Source organism: Myxocyprinus asiaticus, chromosome 29, assembly GCF_019703515.2.
Source record: "Myxocyprinus asiaticus isolate MX2 ecotype Aquarium Trade chromosome 29, UBuf_Myxa_2, whole genome shotgun sequence".
NCBI classification, from domain to species: Eukaryota; Metazoa; Chordata; class Actinopteri; order Cypriniformes; family Catostomidae; genus Myxocyprinus; species Myxocyprinus asiaticus.
Genome location: NC_059372.1, coordinates 2,743,072 through 2,757,924, shown reverse-complemented (window position 1 = coordinate 2,757,924; position 14,853 = coordinate 2,743,072).

Here is a 14,853-nt window from a genome sequence, read left to right as displayed (position 1 = left end):
TCCTCACTCCAAAAATGTGTGCTCCGTTATCTTGTCGGTCTAAAAATTACTTTTTAACTTACATGCACACAGAAACCAACGGCAGGTAATGAATAGTCTGTTACAGCAGAAAATAAGACATATTGCATGAGGCATATATAATCTACTGTTAATACTGTACTGACGGTGCATGAGCACAAAAAACACATGCTTCATACATGCTTCTCAGTTGGCATTTCTTTAAGAACATTTCACGTCAGTTTCAGCCTTTAAATCCCAATTTGTTCCTCACTTTTAATGTAGGATAAAATCCATGAAATTTTGGATTAAATATCACATACAAGTAAGCACTATAATCAAATTGTTTGGCTCAACTATTACATTTCTCTCAAACAATTATAACACCAGCAACGGTGACAACATCTGCTATCCTGTCTATGAAAGATGAATAAGCCAATAAGAGTAGGTTATGGGCGGAGCGACACGTGTAGCTCCGCCCCATATGTAGCCCTGCCTCATTCTGCGGGCTGCAGCCAGGTCCTTCTCCCCTTGTTTTTAAAATTTAACTTGTAATTGTCATATCAGCAATTCAGCACAGTGCTTAAACACCCGAATTCGGCACCCATACTAAAACTAGAGACTTTTGGGACTGGAATATTACAACAAATAAGAGAAATTCTCATCAAAGCAGTATACTAGCCTCTACAGATCACAGTCGAGTCCTGTACTCTGACAGTAGGTGACTCCATTATCCGAAACATTGGTAACAGGGCTATCACTACTTGCTGCCTTTATCAAGCAACAGTTTCTGATGTACATAAGGAACTTTGGAACATTCTGGTGAATCATAAGACTGTAAATAGGGTTAATATACATGTCAGGAATTTTTCTGAAAGAGCAGTTAGAACTACTTAAGAGGGATTTTAATTAACTCTTTGAAACACTTGGAAGATTGAAAGTTCAGTCGTTCACAGAGGTGGGTAGAGTAGCCAAAAACTGTACTCAAGTAAAATAAAAGTGTAACGATGTTGGCAACAGGTAGACAAAGAGACGATGGTGTGAAGATAACCCAAGTGCAGTTTATTTTTCAAACGTGTAATTCAAAAACCCTAACTAAAAACGTGAACATAAACATGAACTGGACTTGACAAAAACTAGACTTGACTATAGACTTAACTTAAACATAACATAACATGACTATGGCTTGACTAGAACAAAACAACAAAGTTACATACACAGTACCTCACACCAGACAATGGCAAACATGAGGGCTTAAATACAAGGACATGGTTAACAAGTAAAGAAGACAACCAATCACAAGACTAAACTAATAAACAAGATAACAAGACTAAATGAACTTAAACCAATGAAAAGACAAGACATGGCATGGAGCCGACTGAAGCTTGGCTGTGACATGGCATGGAACAGTCTGGGGCTTGGATGAGACATGGCATGGAGCAGAGTGAGGTTCGGCTGTGACCTGGCATGGAGCAGGCTGAGGCGTGGCAGTGACCTGGCATGGAGCAGGCTGAGGCGTGGCTGTGACCTGGCATGGAGCAGGCTGAGGCGTGGCTGTGACCTGGCATGGAGCAGGCTGAGGCGTGGCTGTGACCTGGCATGGAGCAGGCTGAGGCGTGGCTGTGACCTGGCATGGAGCAGGCTGAGGCGTGGCTGTGACCTGGCATGGAGCAGGCTGAGGCGTGGCTGTGACCTGGCATGGAGCAGGCTGAGGCATGGCTGTGACATGGCATGGAGCAGTCTGGGGCTTGGATGAGACATGGCATGGAGCAGACGGAGGTTCGGCTGTGACCTGCATGGAGCAGGCTGAGGCGTGGCTGTGACCTGGCATGGAGCAGGCTGAGGCGTGGCTGTGACCTGGCATGGAGCAGGCTGAGGCGTGGCTGTGACATGGCCTGGAGCTGACTCAGGCGTGGCTGTGACATGGCCTGGAGCTGACTCAGGCGTGGCTGTGACATGGCCTGGAGCTGACTCAGGCGTGGCTGTGACATGGCCTGGAGCTGACTCAGGCGTGGCTGTGACATGGCCTGGAGCTGACTCAGGCGTGGCTGTGACATGGCCTGGAGCTGACTCAGGCGTGGCTGTGACATGGCCTGGAGCTGACTCAGGCGTGGCTGTGACATGGCCTGGAGCTGACTCAGGCGTGGCTGTGACATGGCCTGGAGCTGACTCAGGCGTGGCTGTGACATGGCCTGGAGCTGACTCAGGCGTGGCTGTGACATGGCCTGGAGCTGACTCAGGCGTGGCTGTGACATGGCCTGGAGCTGACTCTGGCGTGGCTGTGACATGGCCTGGAGCTGACTCAGGCGTGGCTGTGACATGGCCTGGAGCTGACTCTGGCGTGGCTGTGACATGGCCTGGAGCTGACTCTGGCGTGGCTGTGATATGGCCTGGAGCTGACTCTGGCGTGGCTGTGACATGGCCTGGAGCTGACTCTGGCGTGGCTGTGACATGGCCTGGAGCTGACTCAGGCGTGGCTGTGACATGGCCTGGAGCTGACTCTGGTGTGGCTGTGACATGGCCTGGAGCTGACTCTGGCGTGGCTGTGACATGGCCTGGAGCTGACTCTGGCTTGGCTGTGACATGGCCTGGATCTGACTCAGGCGTGGCTGTGACATGGCCTGGAGCTGACTCTGGCGTGGCTGTGACATGGCCTGGAGCTGACTCAGGCGTGGCTGTGACATGGCCTGGAGCTGACTCTGGCGTGGCTGTGACATGGCCTGGAGCTGACTCTGGCGTGGCTGTGATATGGCCTGGAGCTGACTCTGGCGTGGCTGTGACATGGCCTGGAGCTGACTCTGGCGTGGCTGTGACATGGCCTGGAGCTGACTCAGGCGTGGCTGTGACATGGCCTGGAGCTGACTCTGGTGTGGCTGTGACATGGCCTGGAGCTGACTCTGGCGTGGCTGTGACATGGCCTGGAGCTGACTCTGGCTTGGCTGTGACATGGCCTGGATCTGACTCAGGCGTGGCTGTGACATGGCCTGGAGCTGACTCTGGCGTGGCTGTGACATGGCCTGGAGCTGACTCTGGCGTGGCTGTGACATGGCCTGGAGCTGACTCTGGCATGGCTGTGACATGGCCTGGAGCTGACTCTGGCGTGGCGGCCATGACGTGAAACTCTGGCTTGGCGGCCATGACATGGAACTCTGGCTTGGCGGCCATGACGTGGGGCAAAGTCGTGGAAGGCGGAGCCGTGGTAGGCTCGAAGAGCTATGCTGTAGAAGGCAGAGCCTTGGTAAGCCCGAGATTAAGAGTCCTGGATGATTGGGAAAAGACCTCAGTGGTTGTGATCATGAGCAGAGTCTTGGGAGCGACCTCGGTGGTCGTGGGCGTAGACAAAGACTTGGAAACGACCTCCATGGTCGTGTACATGGGCAGAGACTTGGAAACGAAAGCCTTTCTCCTCCTCCGGGAGGCCGAAGTTGACAACGCAGGTTCTGGGATGGACGAGGCTGGCAACGCAGGCTCTGGGTTGGACGAGGCTGGCAACGCAGGCTCTGGGACGGACGAGGCTGGCAACGCAGGCTCTGGGACGGACGAGGCTTCCAGCTCATTGGCCGTGGCAGGCGTGGGCGTTGGCTCGTTGGCCATGATGTGGGACTCCGGCTCGGCAGCCATGATGTGGGACTCCGGCACGGCATCCGCCTCCCCCACAGTGAACGTAGAACCAGTGATCTGCAGGGCAAGGTCGATATACTGAGCGAGGCTGAGGGAACTGCGACCACCAGGCATCAGGGAGGAAATTGGCTCAGTTAATCCGAAACAGTCTTTGAGGGCGACCTCATTAAAGTCCACCTCGCTGGCCAGAGAGCAGAAGTCCCCCACATATTCCTCCAGGGATCGATTCTCCTGACGTAGGCGCAGTAGTCGGACCGCTGGGTTCATGGTTGGCGGTGAGGTATTCTGTAACGATGTTGGCAACAGGCAGACGAAGAGATGATGGTGTGAAGATGAACCCAAGTGCAGTTTATTTTTCAAACGTGTAATTCAAAAACTCTGTTGTCTTTTACCCTTGCTACAGTATATAGATCACCCGGGCCGTATTCTGATTTCCTTGGTGAATTTTCACATTTTTTATCAGATCTTGTAGCTCTATCTAGTTACTGTAGATAGAGCTTTAATTGTTGGTGACTTCAACATTCACATAGATAATGAAAATGACACATTGGGATTAGCATTTATCGATATTCTCAACTCTCTTGGAGTCAGACAAATTGTAACAGGAACAACTCATCGCCATAATCATATGCTAGATTTAATTCTGTCATATGGAGTTGATGTTGAAAATATAGAAATTCTGCCGCAGAGCGATGACATCTCGAATCATTACCTTGTCTCTTGTATGCTGCAATCAGCTAATGTTACTCAATCTACACCACGCTATCAGGTAGAACTGTTCTTTCGACCACTAAAGACAGCTTCACTAATAATCTTCCAGATCTATCTCATACACTCAGTAAACCCCAAAGCCTAGAAGAACTCGATGAAATAACAGAAAATATAAATACATTCATCTTGATAGTGTCGCCCCCCTTCGATTAACGAAAATTAAAGAAAAAAGCCCTGCACCATGGTACAATGATCACACTCATGCTCTCAAGAAAGCGCAAGTGGAAGAATACAAAATTAGAGTTATTTCGTGGTGCATGGAAGGATAGTGTCTGTAGCTACAGACAGGCACTGAAAGCTGCCAGGTCAGCATATTTTAGCAAACTCAAAAATAACCACAACAATCCTAGGTGTTTATTCAGTACTGTGGCTAAATTGGTTAGGAATAAAGCCTCAACAGAACTAGATATTCCGTCGCAGCACAAGAGTAATGACTTCATGAATTTCTTTACTGATAAAATTGAAATAATCAGACATAAAATTGGAATTATGCAATCATCTGTCATAGCACCTCAGGAAACAGTGTCTCATAATTTTCCTCACATGCAACTTCAATCCTTCGCTGTCATAAGTTTTGTTAGCTCTTCATGACCTATCGAAACATCAAAAGCCACAACATGTTTGTTAGATCCAATACCAACCAAGCTCTTAAAAGAGGTATTCCCTGTAATCTCAGAACCTCTTCTTAATATTATTAAGTTCTTTCTATCCTTAGTACATGTCCAAATAAACTTTAAAATGGCAGTTATCAAACCAGTTATTAAGAAGCCACAACTTGATCCTGGAGAACTGGCTAATTATAGACTGATTTCAAATCTCCCATTTATGTCGAAAATACTAGAAAAGGTAGTATCCTCCCAAATATGTTCATTTCTACAGAGAAATAGTATATATGAACAATTTCAGTCAGGATTTAGGCCTCATTACAGTACAGAGACTGCACTTATCAGAGTTACAAATGACTTGCTCTTATCATCTGATCGCAGCTGCATTTCTCTTCTAGTGCTTTTAGATCTTAGTGCTGCCTTCGACACGATAGATCACAACATTCTCTTGAATAGGCTAGAGAATTATGTTGGCATTTGTGGAGTTGCATTAGCATGATTTAGGTCCTATTTAGCAGACCGCTACCACTTTGTCTATGTAGATGAGGAATTGTCAAACCAAACACAAGTATGGAGTGCCACAGGGATCAGTTTTAGGGCCTTTTTACCTTGTATATTCTTCCCCTGGGAGATATTATCAGGAATCGTGGAATAAGTTTCCACTGTTATGCCGACAATACCCAACTTTATATTTCTTCAAAACCTGATGAGATTTCATAATTCGCCAAATTAGCAGAGTGTATCAATGAAATAAAAGATTGGATGGCCAGAAATTTCCTTCTACTCAATTCTGACAAAACAGAGGTACTAATTATTGGACCAAAAACCTCTAAAAATAAGCCGCTAAAATATAACTTGACTCTCGATGGATGTACTGTTACATCGTCTTCAACAGTGAAGAACTTAGGTGTTATATTTGATACCAGTCTGTCCTTTGAAAATCAAATTACCAATGTTTGTAGAACAGCATTCTTCCACCTAAGAAATATTGCTAAATTATGACACATGCTCTCTGTTGCTGGTGCCGAAAAACTAATTCATGCATTCATGACCTCAAGACTAGATTATTGTAATGCATTACTGGGAGGATGTCCAGCAAGATCAATAAATAAACTTCAATTGGTTCAAAATGCAGCAGCTACAGTGCTGACAAAAACCAAGAAATATGATCATATTAGCCCCATTTTATCATCGTTACATTGGCTACCTGTTAAATTTTGTATTAATTTTAAAATTCTGTACAAAGCTTTGAATGGTCTAGCTCCACAGTTCTTAAGTGACCTTCTACCATGCTATATTCCATCACGTTCATTACGATCGCAAAATTCTGGCATGTTAATAGTTCCTAGAATATCAAAATCCACAAAAGGAGATAGATTCTTTTCATATTTGGCTCCTAAACTATGGAATAGTTTCCCTAACACGAGATGCAGACACATTCACTCAGTTTAAGTCTAGACTAAAGACTCATCTATTTATCCAGGCATTTAGCCCTAATTTATCCTTCAACTCACAATTAGGCTGCTTTAGTTAGATCTGCCGGAACCAGAAACCAGAAACATTGATCATGATCTATAACTCTGCTATAAATTGAATGGCATCTATGCTAATATTATTAGGGGTCAAGCCCCGAAGGGGCGAAAGACCCCTATTGTTTTCGTTAGTTTTCTTCTTATTCTTCTTCTTCTTCCGCTCAAGCCTATGGCATCCCATAGAACTGCCTGCGGGAAAGTTATGAAATTTGGCACACAGATAGAGGACAGTCTGATATGTTACCACAGCAAATTTGGTGTCTCTACCTCAAACCCTCTAGCACCACCAACTGCCCAAATTTGCACTCACGTTTATGTAAATAACTTTTGAACCGTGACTCCTAGAAATTAAATTCTTTTTTCCTCTGGTTCCTTGGCTCAAGACGATTCGACTGCACCCTATGACGTTTTTTGAAAATTTTCTGAAAAACAGACCTTTTCAAACTCTTCCTAGGCCATTTGTCCAATTTGCATGAAAATTGGCCTGCATCATATAGAGACATTCATGACAAAAACTTATTCGCAGAAAAACCATACCATTTTCGAATGTGCTTCAATGAATTTGACGAAGAACGCTCAAAATTTATCTTGAGGCTGTATCTCCGAAACGCTTTGAGGGATTGGGACGAAACTTGATACGTGTCATCACCATTAGGCCCTGAGGTTACTTGCAGTGTTTTGGCGCACTGCCCCTACTGGTCATGAGATATGAAAAAAGCTAATTTTTGCTTATAACTTCTGAACAGTTTGTCATAAAATCACCAAATTGGTCTCAATAGATTCAGTTAATCCAGGATGAATTTCAAAGAAATTAGTCATTAATCTTACAATTCATACAAAATCTTTGTTTTAAACACTGACCCTTAACACTTAGTTTAATAATTTTAAACCATAACTTGCACTATACATAACTAATATTGGCATTATATTAGTTCTGTTTAGCCAGAGGGGAACTGGCCCCCACAGTGAGCCTGGTTTCTCCCAAGGTTATTTTTCTCCTTTAACCAACATCTTATGGAGTTTTGTGTTCCTTGCCACAGTCATCTTCTGCTTGCTCACTGGGGTTATAAATACATTTATTATTTAATTACTTATTTTTAAACACAATTCACAATCGTATTTTATCAAACTACACGATGAATCTAAGACATTATAGATATTACAGTTTTATCTTCTGTTAATGCCTGATCTTCTGTAAAGCTGCTTTGAAATGATGTGTGTTGTGAAAGGCGCTATATAAATAAAAATGACTTGACTTGCTCCTGACACCAGCGTGTCAGAGTGTGCTCTGTGTCATTGTCAGTGATCAGACCTACCACCGTCGTATCATCAGTAAATTTAATGATGGCACTGGTGCTGTGTGTTGCCACACAGTCATGTGTGTACAGGGAATACAGGAGTGGGCTGAGAACACAGCCCTATGGGCCCTATGGGGCACCAGTGTTGAGGGTCAGTGATGAGACTGCTTGACAGGAAGTCCAGGATCTGTAGAATATTTGTATCAAGTTGAGTATAAATTAGTTAAGTATAATCAATGTTAATATAGCCATTTTATTCTACAATTATTTCTGATGGTCAAGCATGAATCTTCGTGTGTGTGTGTGGAGAAGTCTGTGTAGGAAAGGAATGTGCTCACATATAGTAAACTGCTCTCATGACTGCTGAGAAAATATATGTTGAGGTTCCTCCACAGGTGTCTCCTGTCCACTTAAAATAAACAGACTGGAGTCAAAGAATAGGATGATGGATGATGGTGACATGTATGGAATGTATTGGCCACTCCTTGGTAGATGATATGTATTTAAGCGGGTGCAAACCATTTTGCTGGAGTTGTTGCAACTGCAGAGCAACTCTGCTTTTTTATTTCTGATAATAAAGTCTATCTTCTGGCATCAAAACCCCAAGCCTTAAAGAGTGATGTTTCACAGAGGTGGCAGAGACCACTATATATTGGCGACAAGGATGGGATTGGAAGGAGCAGAAAGGTGAAAATTCACAGCGGGCAGACTAGACAGGCAACACAAAAGCAGGTGGCTACCAAAGGGGTAAGCATTTTTGCTTGTAATAAGATTGTGTTGCTTGCCAGAGTTTGCCCGTGGTGGTAAGGACACTCAAAAAGCTTCTCCAAATTTAAAGAGCAAAAAGACTGAAAGGGTTTTGATTCCAGAAGAAATAATTGCATGCAATGATCTGTTTTTACTGTTAAGAGGCCTAAATGGATAACAGTAAATGAAAGCAGATGAAGTTTAAAAACAAAAGCTGGGTAGGCAGAATCACAGGTTTTTGACCGGGTTGACAAATCCTGCAATTATCTGTTTTTACTGTTAAGAGGGCCTAGATGGATAGCAGTAAATGAAAGCAGATAAAATTTATAGAAGACGGGTAGGCATGTTTTTTCACAGGTTTTTGACTGGGTAGGCAGAAATCCTGTAGATCACCTAAGAGAGGTGGTAGAATAGTTGCATTTTAGAATTTTAGTATTTTTTTGAGAGCTCTGTGTTTATAAAGGCCTTGTGTTTGTAAATGTGTGACAGTTTCTGTGTCTGTGAGAGTGTTTGTGTCTGTGTTTGAAAGTGTGTAAAGTGTGACTGAAGTACAATTGCGTATGGAAGTGTATGACTGAGTACAAATATGAGCCCAGTAGAGGGACTGGAATGTATGATGCATCCTTAAAATAAAAGGAACACAAAGTGTATGTTATATGAGCCCTATAAATAAGGGGTCAAGTGTGAATTTGAATGTAATATGAGCCCTAAAATAAAATTAAAAATGAAAGGGATACGATTTGGAGTAAATGTTGTCTAATAAAGAAGGTTTGTCTATTATATGTTGAATGGATGTTGGGAAGGAAATCCTGTCTCTTGTGAACATTTGGAAAGGAATTTCCTTTGTTAACACAGAGAAAACTAAAAATGTTCAGAGATATTGGCTTTGTAGGTTGTTTGGCCATTCTTCAAATTGTAGAATTTGTGATCCAGATAGAGAGACTCAGCCTGTATATGCAATTTACAGCAAAGAAAATCTATTTAGGCCTATTTTCAACCTTCCATCAATATATGAGGCAGAAGAGATCTGATGATTAGAGGTAAAGAGGGCACTTCAAAATTATTCTGGTTGTATAGTGGAGTTAAAACCAATGATTATATATATATATATATATATATATATATATATATATATATATATATATATATGGAAGAGTAAATATAAAACTGTATAAACTGACAATACGAAAAATAATAAAAATGGTGAGACAACACTGCTGTAAAACAAAATGTGTATGAAAGCAAAAAGTTAACTCTTAGCTGGCTGGACTAAATTTAGTCCAGTCTTGGGCTGTTCTTTTCATGCCGTGAAGGAAGCTTGAAGTAAAATTAACTAAACTTAGAAAGAGCAGCTGTTGTTGGACATGTGCCAGATCATAACTCCTAAACTGGACTGTAGCATAGAAATTTACTTGACTTCATACAGATAATTTATACATAAAAGTTGTATAACGGTGCTTAAAGTTCATATCACAGTGACAAAGAAGAATATTGAAATTATAAAGAACTATAAAGTGATTGAATTCCATTTGGGAAATCACATTATCTGGACAAACAATAAAGCTTTGAATCCAGTGTATTGCATTAAACTAAAGTCAACTAAGTAAATGGATTTTAAACAAAGGTTGTATTTAAGATAAGTGTTGTTATATTACATAAAGTATAATTATGGCAAACACTCCAGTGGAAATGCTAAAATCTAGAAATCCACTGTGTAAATAATTGAGATAAAATCTCAAAGAAATAAGAATGCAAAATAAATAAATAATAAAGGGACTTGTATGAGCATTGTGTATTAAGAACTGAAGGTGAAACAAATTAGAAAAATTGTTTCAAGAGATTGGCATTGCAGATTATTGTAGTAGGAAATAAATTAAAATAGTATGATATACGTTTATCCTCTAAATTTAATGATTAATCTAAATGAAAGGTGATAAAATAATTTTTCATTCTTTGTATGACAAGTAAAATAACAGTGAAAAAAATAAAGACTCAGCTCATCAAAGGAAAAGCAGCAGTTATTGTTGTTTGGCACAATTTGGATGCAGAGTGATCCTAAAAAGAAATTGACAACATATAGAAAATTTGTACATGTATGTGGCATAAGAATTATTAAACTGCATGTTATAGAAGAAGATTAGGGGAACTGGTTTATAAATAAATTAAAATAATTGAATTTCTTTTGGAAGATCATGTTATTCGAACAAATAAAAGTTGTTACAAAAATTGATACATTGATGCATTTTTCCTTATTAGGATTAAAATATCCATTGTGTAGAGAATTTATAGATAAGCTCTCAAGCAAATGGCAAAAGAGAACCAAGATATGATGACAAAATGGCCAAAGGAAGGGACATTTGATGTAGCATTGTGCGAGGAATTGGAAACTTTGATAAAAAAAAATTATAAAACTAAAGATAAGAGCAAAAAAGTAAAAAAAGAAAAACAAAAAGGGAAAGAGAGAGAGAGAGAGAGAGAGAGAGAGAGAGAGAGAGAGAGAGAGAGAGAAATGCTAGCACTGTTCGAAAAGGAGAAAATTCTATGAAAAATATAAGAAGGTGGGCACAGGGAAGAGAAAAAGGCTACAAACTGAAAACAAATTTGCAACCATACAAATCAGAATCCTGTTAATTTGTTAGGGAGAGATGCATTATGTAAATTGGGAAAGTTTTTGGGAATTGCAATAATGCTAGGAGGACTATCGTTTTGTTGTGTACTGCCTTTATGGAGGTAATTAGTTATCAAAGCCACGGTTAAGCAAATGGAAATGCTAAGATATCAAGAAAATGGGAAAGAGAAATTAAAAAGAAAGGTGAAACTGACTAATAAGAAAATTATACTTTGAAACTTGAGTATTAAAATTAAACCTTAAATGTGAAAACTTCACATTCATGTGTTTGTTTGATGTTCTGTCTGGTCCAGTTTATGAGAGAATACAATTTTTAACAATATTAAATTAAACACTATAAAGTCTTGATATCTAAATATAAGAATCCATGATTATGTGTTTTGTTTTTGATTTTCTATGTGTTTAAGTATGTCTGAAGAACAAATTTACATGTGAGTATAGTATATTTTTCTATATTTTTCTAGAATATTTTATATATCACATAGAATAGTATTAATGTAGAACAGCCTGGATTTTGTGTGACCCTGGAGAGGGCATATGAGGTTGCTGGATTCTGTGTGACCCAGGAGAGAGCATATGAGGTTGCCAAAGTGTTAAAGATGCAAAAACCACACAGTGCATCAGCTGTAACAGAAATAATGAGGTGGGATCCTGGGAAACACAATTGAAGGCAAACAAAAAATATTGAAGGGGGCGTTTGCATGAGGGAATATCAGATAAGAAACTGTACAATAGATGAGGGTTTACACCAAGAGATTGAGACCTCAGCTGACATCTTGGGTTTGTTGGTACGCTCAAAAAACTCTGATTTTTGACATCTGGAACTCCTGACTTTGGAGAGTTTTTCTTACTGCTGCTCCACAACATATTTTGGAAACCATGAAGGGACTGGCACAGGGCCAAGGGGAGCTGCTGTGGGCTTGCTTGCACTGACTGATCAGATTCACTGGCGCCAAAAACTGAGGTAAGCGTTTTGCTTAATGGTGTTTTTATGCAGTCTGTTGCAAGTTTTGGCCCAGATGGTAACTCTATAATGGTGTAACCCTGGTATAAGTAAGTACACACAAGGTTCGGTTGAATAAACATATACGGAAGTCTGAAAACCCCAATTCAACAATTCACCTTAGGAAGAGTTGGAATCAGAAACAAAAAGTACTTGCATACAAAAAGATAACTTGTATTATTTGAACAACAAATAATATAACAATACAATAACCAAGTGTGTGTGTGCGGTATCAGTGTACGTGTATCACTTGATGAATTAAGGATCACCAGTCTGTCCATTCAATTCACGTTGCTGAGCTCAGATTAGTTGTTCCAATTCACAGGGAGTAAAATTCCTTTTGGTTCAACATCAAGCAAATGTTCTAGCAGGGAAAATCCATAGATCGTAATTGTACAGTCCTACCGAAATGCTGGATGCAAGAGCACTCTGCACAAATCAATTGAAGATCACCAAATTCAAACTGGGTGGCTCGCCATCTTCAATCCAGAAGAGACAATTCAAGGGAAAACCAAAAACCTGGCCTGCATAAAAACAGGCACATCAGTATCACACAGGTAGTTTGTTATGAGCATAAATACCAAATGCACATAGAAACAGAATTACAATAAACTCAGTTCCTGAATTCACTTAGCAATGACAAAAAAATGATTTCTACATGTATATACAATTTATAAAAATGAATCATTAATAAGTCAAAATGGGTCAACACTAACTTTCCAGATAATTAAACAAACTAATTGCTATATGTTCCATATGACATCAACTCTGATTGCAATGTTAAATTACATCTCTGAAATATAGCGATTAGCATCTTGCCGTTGCACACGTGTTAACATAAAATAACACATCATTTCTCAGTAAGCACATACAGTTAAATGAAATTAACCTTATCAAAGGTTCAATATAACATAAAACACGAAATAACACAAAATATGACTCCAGTCTTCAATCTTATTTATGAATTATAAATCAGTACTCAGCGAGATTTAATGTTCTTTCATTCTTGAAATCAACAAAAATACAAATAGCAATTCTCCTGCACCCCTTTCTGATACATATGCTCCTTTTTTAACTCTTTCAAACAGCAACACAATTTCACTAAGTTTTTTGCAGCTTAATCTTCTCTTACAGCTTATAATCTTCGTCTCAATCTCCCGCTGCACTCTCTCGCATCTGATCTGTGTATCTAACAGGAACGGAGCTTGAAATATTTAACCATTCACAAATACCTATTCATGACTGCTCAACAGTTGCTAGGCAGATTTTCTAAATTCAGATTTTGCACAGCATTATGATTGGAGCATTAAAATAAGGGGCAATAATATAATATAAGAAATTATTAGCATTAGCAATTATAAGAATCACATTCCTATAAGAACTTCTTATGGGGGTTACATCCTCCCCCTCTGAAACAACATGAGACTCTTCATGTTATTAAATGAGTGGTGGTGGTGGTGTAGTGGACTAAAGCACTGAACTGGTAAGCGGAAGATTGTTGGCCACCACCATTGTGTCCTTGAGCAAGGCACTTAACTCCAGGTTGCTCCAGGGGGATTGTCCCTGTAATCAGGGCACTGTAAGTCGCTTTGGATAAAAGCGTCAGCCAAATGCATAAATGTAAATGACATCGCAGTTTGAGATCATAGGATTCCTTAAGGTAACATCCTGTGTTTCCATCAAGGTGTCAATTACCGCTTGATGAAATCCTTCCAGCAAAGTTTGTGCAAATGAGATTATAGGTTTCCCTAATGTTGGATAATGAAACAATCCTGGGCGTCTATGGGTTCTTTCAGATCTGCGCACAGGACATTCACTTGATGGTTCATCTGGAGGAATTCCAGCATTTTTTCCAGGTTCCCTCACTTCAAAAGTTTGTTCATCAACACTAGTGTCGAGTGGACTGTTTTGTGCTGGTGAGTCTGGCTCAACTGGAAGTTCAGGTGAGTTCTCAATTCCTCTGCTCACAGTTGTCTCGAATGAATCTCCCTCATAAATTCTGACCGGAGGCGAGTTCCTCAAGTATTCGGCTCCATCTTTAAATTGGTTTGCACTAACCGTATCGTCACACTGACTTTCCACAACATTTTTGGCAGGAAATGATGGTTCTTTTGTATTCAAACCTGGAGCATGCTGGCATGGAATTTCTTCCGGCCCATCCTTTCCAACAGACTGATTTGGGACAGTGTGGTTCCTGGGTACGTCACATGACTCCACCTTCCTCTCTCTCGCAGGAGTTGGTGTGATGAAAACATGCTGCCAGTAATCTTCCTCATCTTCTGAATCAGGTTTGTCAGATTGAACACATTCTTTCCTCATCCTCGGCTTCCTAACTGGAAAGACAATATTTCCTCCCTCTTCCATTTCAGCAAGAAATCCACAAGGGAGCAGGTGATCACAGTGTAATGTCCGTACTGGCTCGTCAGCACTCTCAGGTTTAACGGAATATACAGGTAAATCTCCCATATGTTTGGTCACAATGTAAATGGTAGATTCCCACCGATCAGCAAGTTTATGTTTGTTACACAAGAGCAAGTTTCTTCCTAAAACTCTGTCTCCTATCTCCAAGGTGGACTCTCTGATAACCTTATCAAATCGTTTTTTTTTTGTTCTTTTCAGCTACCTTCCTTGCATTTTGGATTGCAATGTT